The sequence below is a fragment of the Stigmatopora argus genome, chromosome 7, assembly GCF_051989625.1.
Source record: "Stigmatopora argus isolate UIUO_Sarg chromosome 7, RoL_Sarg_1.0, whole genome shotgun sequence".
In the NCBI taxonomy this organism is placed as follows: Eukaryota; Metazoa; Chordata; class Actinopteri; order Syngnathiformes; family Syngnathidae; genus Stigmatopora; species Stigmatopora argus.
Window position 1 is genome coordinate 16,872,925 of NC_135393.1, and position 14,619 is coordinate 16,887,543.

Genomic DNA, 14,619 nt, shown 5'->3' on the forward strand with positions numbered 1-14,619 from the left:
CCTTTTCTCAAAGAGCGAAACGGCGCCAAAAGGAGGCCCCGACGTAGCCGTCGACAACCTGGCGGCTAGGGAAGAGCGGCGCGACCGTACATTCAGCGGAGTATGAAAGAAAAACGGCGTCCAGGATGTTAAGGACACGCTTTCTAGCTCGGCCGCTCACGTACTCCGTCAGCGGCCGAATCCACGTCGACATATTTGAGTCGCGGCGAACTGCAGCGCCCGTCGTAAATCTGACGCCCGACGCTTGAGTTATACGTCCCGATTCTCGGCGGCGGACGGCAACCTTCCGCGCCGTCCTTCATAAATATGGCGCTGTGATGTCACCGGCCTGTCATTGGGGTTTGGAAGCGGCGCAAAAAAACAGGGAGGAAAGACCACGCTTTGGCTTTAAATAAGCACCTTTGAACATCTGTTAAAAGTCAACTTCACGCTCTTTGACTTTTTTTTAAAGTCGCACGAGCGTCCGATCCTTTGTTTGTTCGGATTGGACGTCAATCGCCGTCAGTGAATGGGTTCATGGACCAAGTCAGAAAGTCAAAATATTGTTTGAGGGGGAGTGACCAACCAAATATGAATCCAAATTCCATTCTCAACATTATTTATGAAGTCAGCGCTCAAAAGTTGTATATAGCGCATTTTCCGGACTATAAATCACACTTTTTTGTAGTTTAGCCAGGCCTGACTTCTACTCAGGAGCAATTTATATGTTTTCTTTTACCATTCTGAAAACAGGATTTTTATAAGATGTTGTTTAGGCTAAAGTTATCTAAAATTTTCAGCTGAAATTAAATTATATTTATTTATTTCCCTGATTTCGATTTTCTCTTTAACAACTAAAAGTGGAAGGACTTCAAGTTGGCCCTCTTTTTTTTTTTTAAGCGGCCCTAAGAAGAAAAAAAAAGAAGTTTGGACACCCCTATTACGGATTATTTGTTGCACCCGAGTGTGCTTAACATATTTCAAGTAAGTGCATATACAATCTAGACGGATTTGAGTAACTTTTTAACAGAGAGAGCCAGAAACAATACCTTTTTTTAAAAGTAATTTCCATTTACGGATTATTTGTCCCACCCCGATTGTGCTTAACATATTTCAAGTTAGTGCGTATACAATCTAGATTGATATGAGTAACTTTTTAACAGAGAGCCAGAAACAATTCCTATTTTTAAATGTGATTTTCTGAAAAATCCATACTCGGAAAGTCTAAATAAGTGAATATTTTAGCTTTCTGGGGCCATTTCAACACTTAAAGTACAAAAACTCTACAATTAAAAAAAAAAAAAAACATTTGATTTTAGCTCACGTTAGCGCAGACCCCTACGCACCCATCAAAAGAGCCACATACGGCTTGCGAGCCACATCTGGCTTCCTTACCCCCTGTAATAGAGGTCACAAGAGTGACCCTGTGACAAGCGACCACTCTTTCAAAAGGCAAAATCAATGAAGCCCAGAAACAAAATGGCCATTGTGCTTTAGCGAGTGTCCGGCGGTGGCGATGGTGGCGGTGGTGGTGGGTGCGTAATTTGGCAGGTGGGAGGCGGGCTGCATGGAGGTGTTGAGGGGATTGGGCTTCGGGGTTAGATGAGATGGGGGGAGGGGCTTTCGGCAAGGGAGCGTGCGCATATACATCACCTCATCTTTAATTAGCTGTCATCAGCTTCTCTCCGCAGACGAAGCAGCCGCTGATAATTAAGCGTCAAAGTCGCTCTGGCCCTGCGTGGCAGAAATAAAAGACGAGATAAGGACGCGTCCTACTCGTCAAAACGGGAGACCATTAACCCTTTGCTGCCCGGATTGGGATCCGGCAAATACGAGGAAATAATTATCAATTAAAAAAAGATGGAAAAACTTGGAAAGTTATTCATTAAAAAAAGATGAAAGAGAGGACAACATAGAGTTATGATTATATCATTATTATCATGCTTGCCTTAGGAATTGAAATGTCCAATCCATTTTAGGTGGGAGGGACGGATGGAAAATTTGTTGCCACGTCAAACGGCTTGGACCCCTGGCGACGTCCGTCAATGGCAACCTAAGAAAATGACAAATATACATAAAGCTTATGAGTTATACATAATTACTTATAGATTAATTGTTGATATAAAAAAGTCTACAAATCGAAAAATTGAATTGAATAGAACAAAAAATGTGGAAAACCTCAATTACATGGAAAACCATTTTAAAAAAGTTTCATATTTTCCATTTATTTTGACTACTTTACAATTTTCTAACGTTTTTTTTAATCATTTTTAACAACTTTTGGTCATGATTGGACGCCTAGAAAAATTGAAAAAAAACCTGAATCTTCCACCATTGCGTTGGCCTCCACATAATTTCCACCAATGAAAAGAAGCACTTTGCTGTTAGCGTATCGTTAGCGACCATTTCCGTCTTTTTCCCCTTGTCCTTCCATGAAAAAGCAAAAAAGACGCAGACGAGAGCAGCTAATTAGAGAGGGCGGCGTAAGTGGACATATGTGCGGCCAGGGACGCGTGGGCCAACACTCGACGGGACGGCGCCGCGGGGGCCCCGCCGCAACCTGTCCTCTCCTCTCCTCTCCTCCGGCTCGGCCGACTAAGCTGCGCCCGTGTTTGTTTTTGTTTTTTCCCCTCATTGGATTATGTGAAACATAGCCATAAAATAACACAGGTGTCCAACACGAGGTTCTCGGCCACATCATTGTACCGAAAATTCCTGGCTATAAATCAAGTATAAGTTGCAGGGGGTGCTGGAGCCAATCCCATCGATCTACAGGCATAAGGTGAGGGACACCCTAAATTGGTGACCAACCAATTGCAGGGCACAAGGAGACAAAGGACAACCAATCATACCTAAGGGCAATTTAGAGGGCTAAATTAGCCTAGCATGAATATCTTTGGCATGTGGGAGGAAACCGGAGTACCCGGAGAAAACCTACGCAAGCTTGGGGAGAGCATACAAACTCCATAGAGTGAGGACCCACCTGGAATCGAACCCACGACGCCAGAACGGTGAGGTGCTAAACACTCTCCACCAAGCCACCTGAAAAACAATAATAATAATAATGACCGTCAATGATTTACATATGTTGATTAACATGAATAAAAATATTAAATAATTAAATAAATCAAACTCAAACTAAAGTTTGATTTAATTAATAAAGGGACAATACATATTAATGAACATATACTAATTGGCTCCTTGAAAAGTAGATCCTGGAGCAGGTTTGGGCACCCCTAAATTCTACAACCACCGTATTTACCTTCCATCTTTTTCCACACCAATGTCCAAAACACGCACACATTTGAAGCAGTCAAGTCCTAAAAAAAATTTGTTAATTTACGAGCGTCTTGATATATCCTAAGATCCAAGTGAGCCAAATCATTTCATCACTTTGCGTGTCTTAATTGCAGCCATATGCAATTTTAAAGGCCCGTCTTCCTTTCTAATGACTCCCAAGAGGAAGTGCTCTTAATTGCTGCATCTGGCCACAAGACCTGTCTTTCTTTTTCCCCCCCTCCCTCATCCTTCGCTCTTCTTCTTCTCCTCTTCCTCCTCCCACTTGGGAGAGACGCTGTCCAATTGACCACTTCCCTGACAAGCTCTCCACATTACGGCCCGTTGACCAACTGCCATGTTTTGATTGGCCCGCCCACAGCAAATGACCAAATTATCGTTAAACACGACCCGCACAAGAATCTTAATTTCAGCCAACGCTGCACTTCTCAGCTTCAACAACAGGTGGTGCTAGTCACTTCAACGCCACGTGTGTTCAAACGTGTCTCGTTGGCCCGCAAAATGCCAGGAAGTTGCCTCTGAGCACCTTGAAATGAGGAAGTGGCCCAAAACTAACAACAAAAATAGCTCTAAAACGCCCCCAAAACAATATCAACAGAATGTGACCCAGAAACACCCCCAAACACGGTAAGAAATAACCCCAAAATTACCAGGAAGTTGCCTTTGAGTGCCTTGAAATGAGGAAGTGGCCCAAAACTAACAAAAAATAGCACTAAAATGCCCCCAAAACAATATCAACAGAATATGACCCAGAAATACCCCCAAACACGGTAAGAAATAACCCCAAAATTACCACTTAGTTGCCTCTGAGTGCCTTGAAATGAAGAAGTGGCCTAAAACTAACAAAAAAAAATATTGCTCTAAAACGCCCAAAAACCAATATCAACAGAATGTGACCCAGAAATACCCCCAAACACGGTAGGAAATAACCCCAAAATTACCACTTAGTTGCCTCTGAGCGCCTTAAAATGAGGAAGTGGCCCAAAACTTACAAAAAAAAGCTCTAAAACGCCCCAAAAACAATATCTGACCCCAAAACACTCGACCAAAACAGACCTAAAAATGTCTCTGAAACCCCCCCAAAATAATGCTAAAACCACCAGGAAGTTACCTGGAAGGAACAGGAAGTGCCCCCCCTCCTAAAATAGATTGGACTTTTTTGTCCGTCGATGGAAGCTAGCAACAGAAACGCAAAAACAAAGGTCGGGCTAGCTGTCCGGTGAAAAATCCTCCCCAACTAGTTAGCAAAGGAGAGGAAACAGCACGAGACGGCCGCCACAGATGGAGCGGCGGCGAGCGGAGAAGCGAAGCCGCCTCGGCTGTGAGGGGCACCTGCCTCGCCGCGGGGCGCCCTCTTCCCGTCATGTCCTAATCAAATTTACCACAGAGACAGAACGGGCCCCTCCGGGCCCCTCCCACCCGCGACCCCGATTCCAACACGAGACCCGCTGAGCGCTACGTGCTAATAATCCCAAACCAACAGACGTCAGATACAGTCAAGTGGCCTTACACTCGCTTTGACGCCATTGCTATGACTTCACGCTAGCGCTAACTAGCGCCATCATCGTCCAGTCGCTTCGACGCCATTGCTATGACATCACGCTAGCGCACATGTGTCAAAATGGCGGCCCGGGGGCCAAATCTGACCCGCCGCATCATTTTGTGTGGCCCGGGAAAGTACATCATGAGTGCCGACTTTCTGTTTTAGGATCAAATTCAAATGAAGAGTATAGATGTATATTAAATTTCCTGATTTTCCCCCTTTTAAATAGATAATTGTAATTTTTTAATCATTTTTTCCTGTGTTTTTAGTTCAAAAATCCTTTTGTAAAATCTAAAAATATATAAAAATAGCTCAAATAAACATTGTTTTCGATCTATAAAAACTGAATATTCAGGGCTTTTAATCCAGTTCTTTTAATCCATTTATTAAAAAAAAATCGAAATATTATATCTAAAATAGTCCGGCCCACGTGAAATCAAGTTGACGTTAAAGCAACCCGCGAACCAACCCGAGTCTGACACCCTTGCGCTAGCGCTAACTAGTGCTAACATAACCCATTCATCGGCAATCAGAGCATTAGCAAATGAACTTGACTATTTTTATTGTCATTCTAGCAGCGCTGACGACCTCAAAATGACATTGTTAATTCACAAGAGTCGCGAGGGTGCTGGAGCAACTGCGGGCAGTCGGCGTGGCACCCCCCTACATTGGTTGCCGGCCAATCCCGGAGCCACTGAGACGAATCGCCCGGATATATCCTATCGACCAAATAAACTCTGGGCCTATTGGCGGCAGGAAAACGCAAGCGATTGGACGCCTGGCGCCCAACGAGTTAAACGCCCCGTTAAAAGAGAGAGAGAGGTGTCACTTTCAGTGAAACATCTTCATTCTGATGTCAATGAATTAATTAGAAGTGTTAATGAGCTAGCGACAGCTCTCCCAAATTAAATTAATACCGTAATGGCCTCAGACAGCGATAATTAGCTTCCCCCATTTCAGTAAACGCTTTCTGGATGGCGTCCGCTCTCGCTCGCTCGCTCGCTCAAACAACATCCATCCCCGCGAGCAAATCAGCATCCAGATGTAATTAAGTGGCTCATTAGTGAAGCCCTCACTGGCTCGCCCTCCCCTTCCGACGGATCTTCCCGACGTGGACCGCCGAGGTTCTTTTTTAGGGAAATTTAAGGAGGAGCCAAGAACTCCGACACCCCCGTTGGGTGGCGGGCGGTCCAATCGGGAAAAAAACTTGGAATTAGATCCAAGCTTAAACTATTCCCGTATTTTTAATATAAATCTATAGCTCGCACCCAAGTAAAAGTTCACGTTGCAGAAGAGTGGTTAGCATAATGCTAACATTTATAAACAATCAAACCATTTTGACATTATTGATGTAAAAAAAAGTCAATGTCCAACAAATTTCAATTAAAAGAGCTCAATTTCTTGTATCGGGCGACCAAGTATACGTTTATTTACGTAAATTACATTATGTAAACCATTTGTTTACACCACATGTGTCAAAGTGACGGCCCGGGGGCCAAATCTGGCCCGCTGCATTATTTTGTGTGGCCTGGGAAAGTTAATCATGAGTGCCAACTGTCTGTTTTAGGATGAAATTAAAATGATAGATGTATAATATATTTCATGATTTTCCCCCTTTTAAATCAATAATTGCAATTTTTTTAATCAATTTATCTGTGTTTTAGGTCAAAAATCATTTTGTAAAATATAAAAATATATTTAAAAAAGCTAAAATAAACATTATTTTAGATCTTTAAAAAAAATTGAATATTCAGGGCTTTTAATCCAGTTATTTTAATCAATTTATTAAAAAAAATTCTAAATATTACATCTAAAATGGCCCACGTGAAATCAAATTGACGTTAAAGCGGCCCGCGAACCAACCCGAGTCTGACACCCTTGATTTACACTCTTATTTTGGTAAATAATCAATTTAGTTTCCTTTTCCTGGTTTGTTGAAATCACCGTTTTAAATGATGCTAATTTAGCGATAGCTCCACTTCAAATTGGGTGGAAAAAAATACATTTAGTACTTTCCCCCTCTACTTAATACATTTCCAGGGTACTCGGACTAGGGACATCCCTAAATTGGACGCCTATAAGCGTCACTGGCAGTTAACGGGTTAAGCCACTCCTTTCTTCGTGCTATTTGTGGAATCTGTAGGGATCTCGCATAAACACCATCTGTCAACAACGGGCTCACCTGCGAGCAAACATTTAGCTCAGGCTATCTCTCTTTTTCTCTCTCGTTTTTCTCACACATAACCGTGATTGGCCAATGTCAAATCAGAGTATAAAGCAATTTCCCACTTACTCAACTTGACAATGTCACCTTCTTGGCGGCTCTCCCAACGATTCACGCGCTCTTTGTGTACCCTATGGAAAAAAAAGAAGAAGAAAAAACACTTAATGGAAAAATAAAAAACAAAGAAAAGAAGCCGAATTGTCGACACCTCCCGCAAACATGAAAATGACGCCGAGGGAAAAAGGCGAGAAAAGAGCGACATGGCAACTACTAAATTAGCTTCTCATCATCACTAATCAGCCACGCGGTGCCTTTCTTCCCTCCAGGTGATCGTTGGGGCCACGAGGGAGACGTTTGTGAAAAACGAAGCTACGGTGCCACTTCTATTTCTACAAATTTGCAGGTTATGAAACGTTTTGATATGCAAATGATTGTTCCAATATAAGGAAACCAGATTCAAGTTACAAAATCCCCCAAAACGTCAATACATTTCCTGTATGCGTTATTTTATTGTGAAATTGGCGCGATAGAATTGCGCCCTGCTTGACAAAGTCACTAACAATTGCCAATGTTTTTATTTTTATTTTTAATTCATTTTTTTACTTTTTCAACTTTGCTACTTTTCTCTTTATTTAAGACACGAATGTAAAGTTTGACTTTTCCAACTCTGAACGCAAAGCCTTAATCACCCTCATTTTGTCAACAAAACACTATTTTAAACGACTCTCATCGGCGTAATCAGATTATTCAAATCGATGTTAATTAGAGCTACTTACCGTTCAAAAGCCGCTATCCAAAAATGAATAAAAGCACCGCAAAAAAACCACAAAAGAGGTAAAAAACAACACGCTTAACCGTTGTTTTTTCCCTTTTAAAGCCTTTTGTTTCCTGTAAGCGTTTGTGCGACACAGATACAATTTGAGGGGAAACAATGGCGGCCGCTAAATAAAGTGCATCCAAATCCATATTCACGTTTTACCGCTCTCAAATCGAAGAAACGAGGCCGCGTCGCTTCCCGCTAATCTGTCCGCAAACGTGGCGTTCACCTGAGCTAATTGCGCGCAACCCGAAAATAAAAGCCTTTGACGCCGCCGCCGCCACCCGAAACAATCCCAGCGACAATAACCTCGTCCGCTAATCCTTCTAAACGGGAAGCGGGCGCCAAAAATCGCTTGGACGGCGCGTTTAATCCCCCGACGCCCGAACGCTAATCTCTCCGCCGTCCCGCCGCCACGTCGCTCTGTCCCGCTTGGACGGGACGCGGCGAAGTTGCGGGAGAAATGCAAAGTTTACAAGCGGCTCACGCGGAATTACGCAGAGGCGCCCGTGTGACCGCGTTGCGGCTAAATCGCGTGTTCCGTCGCTGGCGGCTTGCGAAACATGGAAAATCTCGTGTCGAACAAAAAGGCTCGCGGATTGTCTCGCCTTGGAAGAAACGCCATGCTAACTTTTCTAGCCTTTGTTTACGGAGATAAAAATGGCGAGCGCGATGATCCACAAACAACGGAAGACGGAATTAGCGCGACGGGCTCACAGTTGCGAGATCGAGGGTTCAACCCCAGATTCCCGTGTGTCGTTTTCAACCTCAGGAATCGTATTTTCACGATTATAGGGCGCACTTAAAAGTCTTAAATTTTCTCCAAAATTGACAGGGCGCCTTATAATCCAGTATGCTTTATATATGGGAAAAAATTAAAATGTGTCATTCATTGAGGGTGCGCCTTATAATGCGGTGCGCCTTATAATTGTGAAAATATGGTACTTCAGTTTCCACACAAAAGCTAAAAACATACGTTAGCTAGGCTAACTGGTTGAACACTAAATCGCTCCTCGCTCTGATTGGTTGCCCTTTGACTCCTTGTGCCCCGCGATTGGCCAACCACTAATCCAAGGTATCTGTCCTCTGCCTCGTGGCTAGATTAGACTGGGATAGGCTCCGGCACCCCTTGCGAGCATTAGCGTTATAGAAAATGGTGCCAAGGATAAAACTTTGAGAAAAAGTCACTAAAGACAATATTAAAACTAAGCCCTCGCCATCTTTTCTAATGAATCCAAGCGAGCGCTGTGATTCGCCGCTCTTCTTCAATTAGCGACGTGTTAATTAAAGAGCATCATCATCCCGGTAATCATCGGGTTCTCCTCGGTAATTACACGCCCGAGTGTGATTACTTGACTCAGCGTGATTAATCTGCCCTTTTTACGACGAAATTTAATGACGCCAAAGGACGGAAGGTGTGCGCATGTGTGTGTGTGTGTGTGTGTGTGTGTGTGTGTGTGTGTGTGTGTGTGTGTGTGTGTGTGTGTGTGTGTGCGTGCTGGCTGATGAGGAAGTTAATTGCCTATCAAGAGAGCGCCGGATGTTTTTGTTGTGTGCACAAGTGGTTGAAATAAAAGGAGCGTCCAATCGTTTGTTGACTGACGGTGATGGACGACCATTCCATTTGGACCAGATTCGTGGTCAGAACTTGATTTTAATTGGTCGAATTACATATTCTTGATGATATTTTCTGGGATTATTGTGGAAAGACAGTAAAAGGTAACACCTACCAGAGCGGCGGACTTAATTATTCTACAACTTTATTCGTTTTTACGGCATGTACTTTTAATAAAATTGGACGTAAAACTGTCTGATTTTGTTCGATGGGTTCTAAATATGCTTGGATTTATGATGAAAAGACTTGTCACCTGTTTGGGAACGCTGCGATTCCAACGACGCCGACTGCGATAGACGTCCAATCCACTTGGGCTGGGAGATGCTGGCAGTTGATGATGATCGGGAAATCACTAAAAAAGAGAGAACAGATGCAATTAAAAAAAAAAGAGAATGCGGCCCATTTTAGGTCAACTTTAAAAGACTGACCTGTGAATGTTTTCTGTGTACTAGAAAGAAAAAAAGTTCCCAGTTTGGGCTCTTATAATGCAAACAGACGTGTACAGTAATCCCTCGATTATAGCGTCTGCACTTATCGCAAAGTCACTACTTTGCAATTTTTTACCGCTACTAATTATTAAAAAATTAAAATAAAAAATGTTTGAAGTTCATAAAAATGTGAAGATCATAAGAGGAAGCCACTTTTGCTAGAAGGACTCAGCACTGAAGGGGAAAAAAAATAATAATAATTAAAAATAAATAAATTATAATAAAAAAATAAATAATAAAAAAATAAATAAAAATATATATAGAGAACTACAAGGACTCAGCACTGAAGGGGAAAGAATAATAATAATAATTAAAAAAAAATATATATTATATTTTTTTAAATTTTATTTTCTTTTATTTTTCATTTTTGAAGTTCATAAAAATGTGAAAATCCACACTGAAACTCGTAAGCGGAAGCCACTCTCGCTACTCAGCACTGAATAAAAACAATTCAGTTATAATATCGGTGACACTTTTTCAATTATCGCGGCCATGTTTGGTCTACATTAACCGCGGTATTCGAGGGATTACTGAACGTCCGATATAAAAGGTAATACGCGTTTGTAACGGAAGAGCGTCTTGCGGGTAAAACATCTCTGTTGGATGCGCGCTAATTGAATGCAAAAGCGCCTCGGACGTTGTTCACCCCTCAGCAGACGAGGTAGGAAGAAGGTTGCAAGGAGACGAGGCTGGCGCACCAGCTCGGCAGGTGAGCCCAGCTGACTTGACACTTTGTCAGCACGCCCTAATTTGACATAATGAATGCAAGCATCGTTACTGCTGTTAATTGGCCGGACTAATTATACTCCGAGGAGGTCATTAGAGGGAAACGGATGCCAAATGTGTGGGAAAGAGGTGGCTGCAGACGGTGGGGGGGCTGGGAGAGGGGCACCGGTGGTGACTTGGGTGGGGGCGCTCGGTGCAGGTGGTGCTAATGGAAGAAGAAGACTTTTGTTCCGAGAAGAATCGAAAAAATTGCGGATATTTCGGACTATAAGTCGCACCAGCCAAAGAATTCTGGGTAGGGTTTTTCTTTTTGATCAGAAACCAAGAAAAAAACAGTCAAAGTAAGGCAAGAGGTTAAATAGGCATCTCTTAACATTACAGTAATCCCTCGATTATCACCACTTCACTACTTTGCATTTTTTCTGCTATTAATTAATATTACTATTTTATTAGTGCATAAAAATGTGAAAATCCACGTTGAAACTCGTAAGCGGAAGCCACACTTGCTACTAGGACTCAGCACTGAAGTAAAAAAAAAAATATTATTATTATTTTTTTTAATAGGGGCGACCCTACTTTGCGATTTTTCGATTATCGTGGCCATGTCAGGTCTACATTAACCACAATATTTGAGGGATTACTGCACAGTTTTTAAGATAACTAAAAAAACAACAACATAACAGCCTGAGTATTAGTAAATGCCTAGCCCAACTATGGAAAAAATGTGACTTATACTCCAGAAAATAAGCTACATAATACTAGGGCCATTAAATTTAGAATCAAAACAAGCAATCAGAAGGAATTGAAGTTCATCAGCCCCTCCCACTCTAAACGTATTGGTCATCACATGTCACGGTTAGCCTAAACCAAGGGTGTCAGACTCGGGTTGGTTCGCGGGCTGCTTTAATGTCAACTCGATTTCATGTGGGCCGGACCATTTTAGATATAATATTTAGATTTTTTTTAATAAATGGATTAAAGGCCCTGACTATTCAGTTTTTGTACATCTAAAACAATGTTTATTTTAGCTTTTTTAAATATATTTTTAGATTTTACAAAATGATTTTTGAACTAATAACAGAAAAAAAATGGATTAAAATTTTCCAATAATTGATTTAAAAGGGGGGAAAAAAAAAATCAGGAAATTTAATATACATCTCTACTCTTCATTTTAATGTGATCCTAAAACAGAAAGTTGGCACTCATGATTTACTTTCCCGGGCCACACAAAATGATGCGGTGGGCCAGACTTGGCCCCCAGGCCGCCACTTTGACACCTGTAGCCTAAACCCTCGTAAAGCCCACCCATAGCATGAGCTCGCCCGCTAGCAAGGAGATCACGGTCACGAGCGCGCACCAGTAATCGAATTCCGAGCGATCATCTTTCAAATCCGCCGACGGCAAACGCGAGGAGGGCCGGCGCCTTTTAGTTTGGCCTCTCCGGGCAGCGTGTAAAAGCTTCATCAGCGGGCGCGCTGATGAAATTAGCGTCTATTAGCGCCCGGCGAGCCGCTCCCGCTTCCTGGCCGCGCTTCTCACTGGCGGATTTAATTTGCCGGCGCGACTCGGGAGCCACTTAGCAATATCTCTCTCCTCTCCGTGTGCGAGAATTGATTGATTAGGCCTTATCTTGTTATCTGGCTCTGTGGTCCTTTGATAGGCCTGTTTGTTCTTGACGCTTCTTCTCGCTGTAGCCCTGTGCTTTATGTAATTTTACGCCCGTTTCTTTGCCATCTGTGTCTGTGTGTGTCTGTGTGTGTCTGTGTGTGTCTGTGTGTGTCTGTGTGTGTCTGTGTGTGTCTGTGTGTGTCTGTGTGTGTCTGTGTGTGTGTGTCTGTGTGTGTGTGTCTGTGTGTGTCTGTGTGTGTGTCTGTGTGTGTGTCTGTGTGTGTGTCTGTGTGTGTGTGTGTCTGTGTGTGTGTGTCTGTGTGTGTGTCTGTGTGTGTGTCTATGTGTCTGTGTGTGTCTATGTGTCTGTGTGTGTGTGTGTGTGTCTGTGTCTGTGTGTGTGTGTGTGTGTGTGTGTGTGTCTGTGTCTGTGTGTGTGTGTGTGTGTGTGTGTGTGTCTGTGTCTGTGTGTGTAACTTTGTCTAGTTTCTCTCTGCAAATGTTGAAATCCAACACTGATAAGTCGGATCATCTTGCAAGATCCAAACGAGGAAATGACACGGTTACGCCGTTGCGGATCGACCCCGACTCCACTTTCACCCCCCCCACGCCTAGACTATGCCTTTTTTGAGAATGTCTTACGAAAAACAGACAATAGACGTCCAATCTATTTAAACTGGGAGGGTGGCAGCCATTGAACTGATGAATGTTTATCGTCGGCAAGTTATAAGTCTGCGAATTAGGGGTGTGGCGATATGTCAATAAGGGGATATAATAATACTTTGCTTCCAATAGGTCACGTGTCAAAGTGGCGGCCCGGGGGCCAAATCTGGCCCGCCGCATCATTTTGTGTGGCCCGGGAAAGTAAATGATGAGTGCCGACTCTGTTTTAGGATCAAATTAAAATGAAGAGTATATATGTATATTAAATTTCCTGATTTTTCTCCCTTTTAAATCAATAATTGTCATTTTTAATCCATTTTTTCTGTGTTTTTAATTCAAAAATCATTTTGTCAAATCTAAAAATATATTTTTTAAAAAGCTAAAATAAACATTGTTTTAGATCTATAAAAACTGAATATTCAGGGCTTTTAATCCATTTATTTAAAAAAAATCTAAATATTATATCTAAAATGGTCCGGCCCACATGAAATCAAGTTGACGTTAACGCGGCCCGCGAACCAACCCGAGTCGGACACCCCTGATCTACAGTTAGTCCTTTAAAAAATGCAAAATAAAAAGCTTTGGAATGTAAAAGACTGCATTTTATGGTCGCCATCACCTTTTAAAAGGGACACCTTTAAATTCTCCATAGCAGAAAGTGTACGAAAATAAGACTAAGTGTATCGTAATAGCATTAGACGCCTCTTTCGACCATTAAAACGACAAAAAAGGCCTCCTTATACCCAAAAAGTACAAGTCCGAGTCAAGCGCACATTTCGTAAACACCCCCAACTCTTAATTAACGGCCAACGTGCGCGATAGTCACAGTACGAATCGTCTCGCAGCGCCCCACGCAGGATTCTTTGGGGATTTCCGCTTTTAAATACGCAGAACGGGGAGGTCAAAAGTGGAAAAGCAATAAAGATGTTTTTCAGCTTACGTGGCGACAGACGGCGGGCGGCTCCCGGCGGAGAAGAGCGAGGCCTCACATCATTAACGCCTCCCGCCGTGGCCCGGCTGGGGACCGCCGTGGAAAAAAAAGGCGGCTCGCCGTGGATTCTGGTCGCCACCTATCGTCAACATACGAGTCAAACAGTCAAATAACGCGTACACTTAAAAGGTAAAGCATCGCAGACAAACACGGACAATGGCGGTGGCGGCGGTGGTGGATAAGCCCCGCCCCCCACCCCAAAAGAAAAACCCTATTGGGATGACAAAAAGAAAGGGACCAGATGACAAAGAAAAGCTAATCATGGGTTCCCAACGGACAGATTGAAGCCGAGTGGATTCCATCGTACACCATCTCTCATTTGTATGCTAATTTAAGCTATTAGCATACAGCGAGCGGGAGCATAGGTTGGGGGCGTGGCTTGGGAAATATGCGCTGATTGCTGTTTGTTCTTTGGATGATGCTCTGGCAACCAACGGGAACCCCCGTTCAAATTTTTAGGAAGGCCGCATTATTTGCGCATGCGAGTCGGAGGATTTTGACGACCTGGCGAAATGTAGAAACAGGCTAAAATAGCAAATCCAAAAGGGTATTTTTTTCAACAGATTTTAACAAAGTGACATTAAAGCCATATACTAAGAGGGTTTGTAGCACAAACTACTGTTTTTTTTTGCAAATCCATTGTGCTGCATGAAATAAGGTTGGCAAGA

General features: G+C 42.8%; 1 long non-coding RNA gene across 4 annotated transcripts in view; it reads right to left on the reverse strand.

Moving 5' to 3' along the window:
* The window catches only part of LOC144078041 (uncharacterized), a 28,476-nt gene extending 13,959 nt beyond the window's left edge, over positions 1-14,517 (reverse strand). The window contains exons 1-6 of one of the 4 annotated variants that reach the window (XR_013301152.1): positions 13,901-14,517; positions 9,729-9,827; positions 7,118-7,174; positions 2,963-3,021; positions 1,928-2,032; positions 1,633-1,713 (exon numbers count right to left, since the gene is read on the reverse strand). This is a non-coding gene — a long non-coding RNA (uncharacterized LOC144078041). Of the gene's footprint in view, positions 1-1,632; positions 1,714-1,927; positions 2,033-2,962; positions 3,022-7,112; positions 7,175-9,728; positions 9,828-13,900 lie in introns of all 4 variants that reach the window. The other 3 variants (XR_013301151.1, XR_013301149.1, XR_013301150.1) reach the window with 3 other exon arrangements.
* Positions 14,518-14,619: the final 102 nt, after the last annotated feature.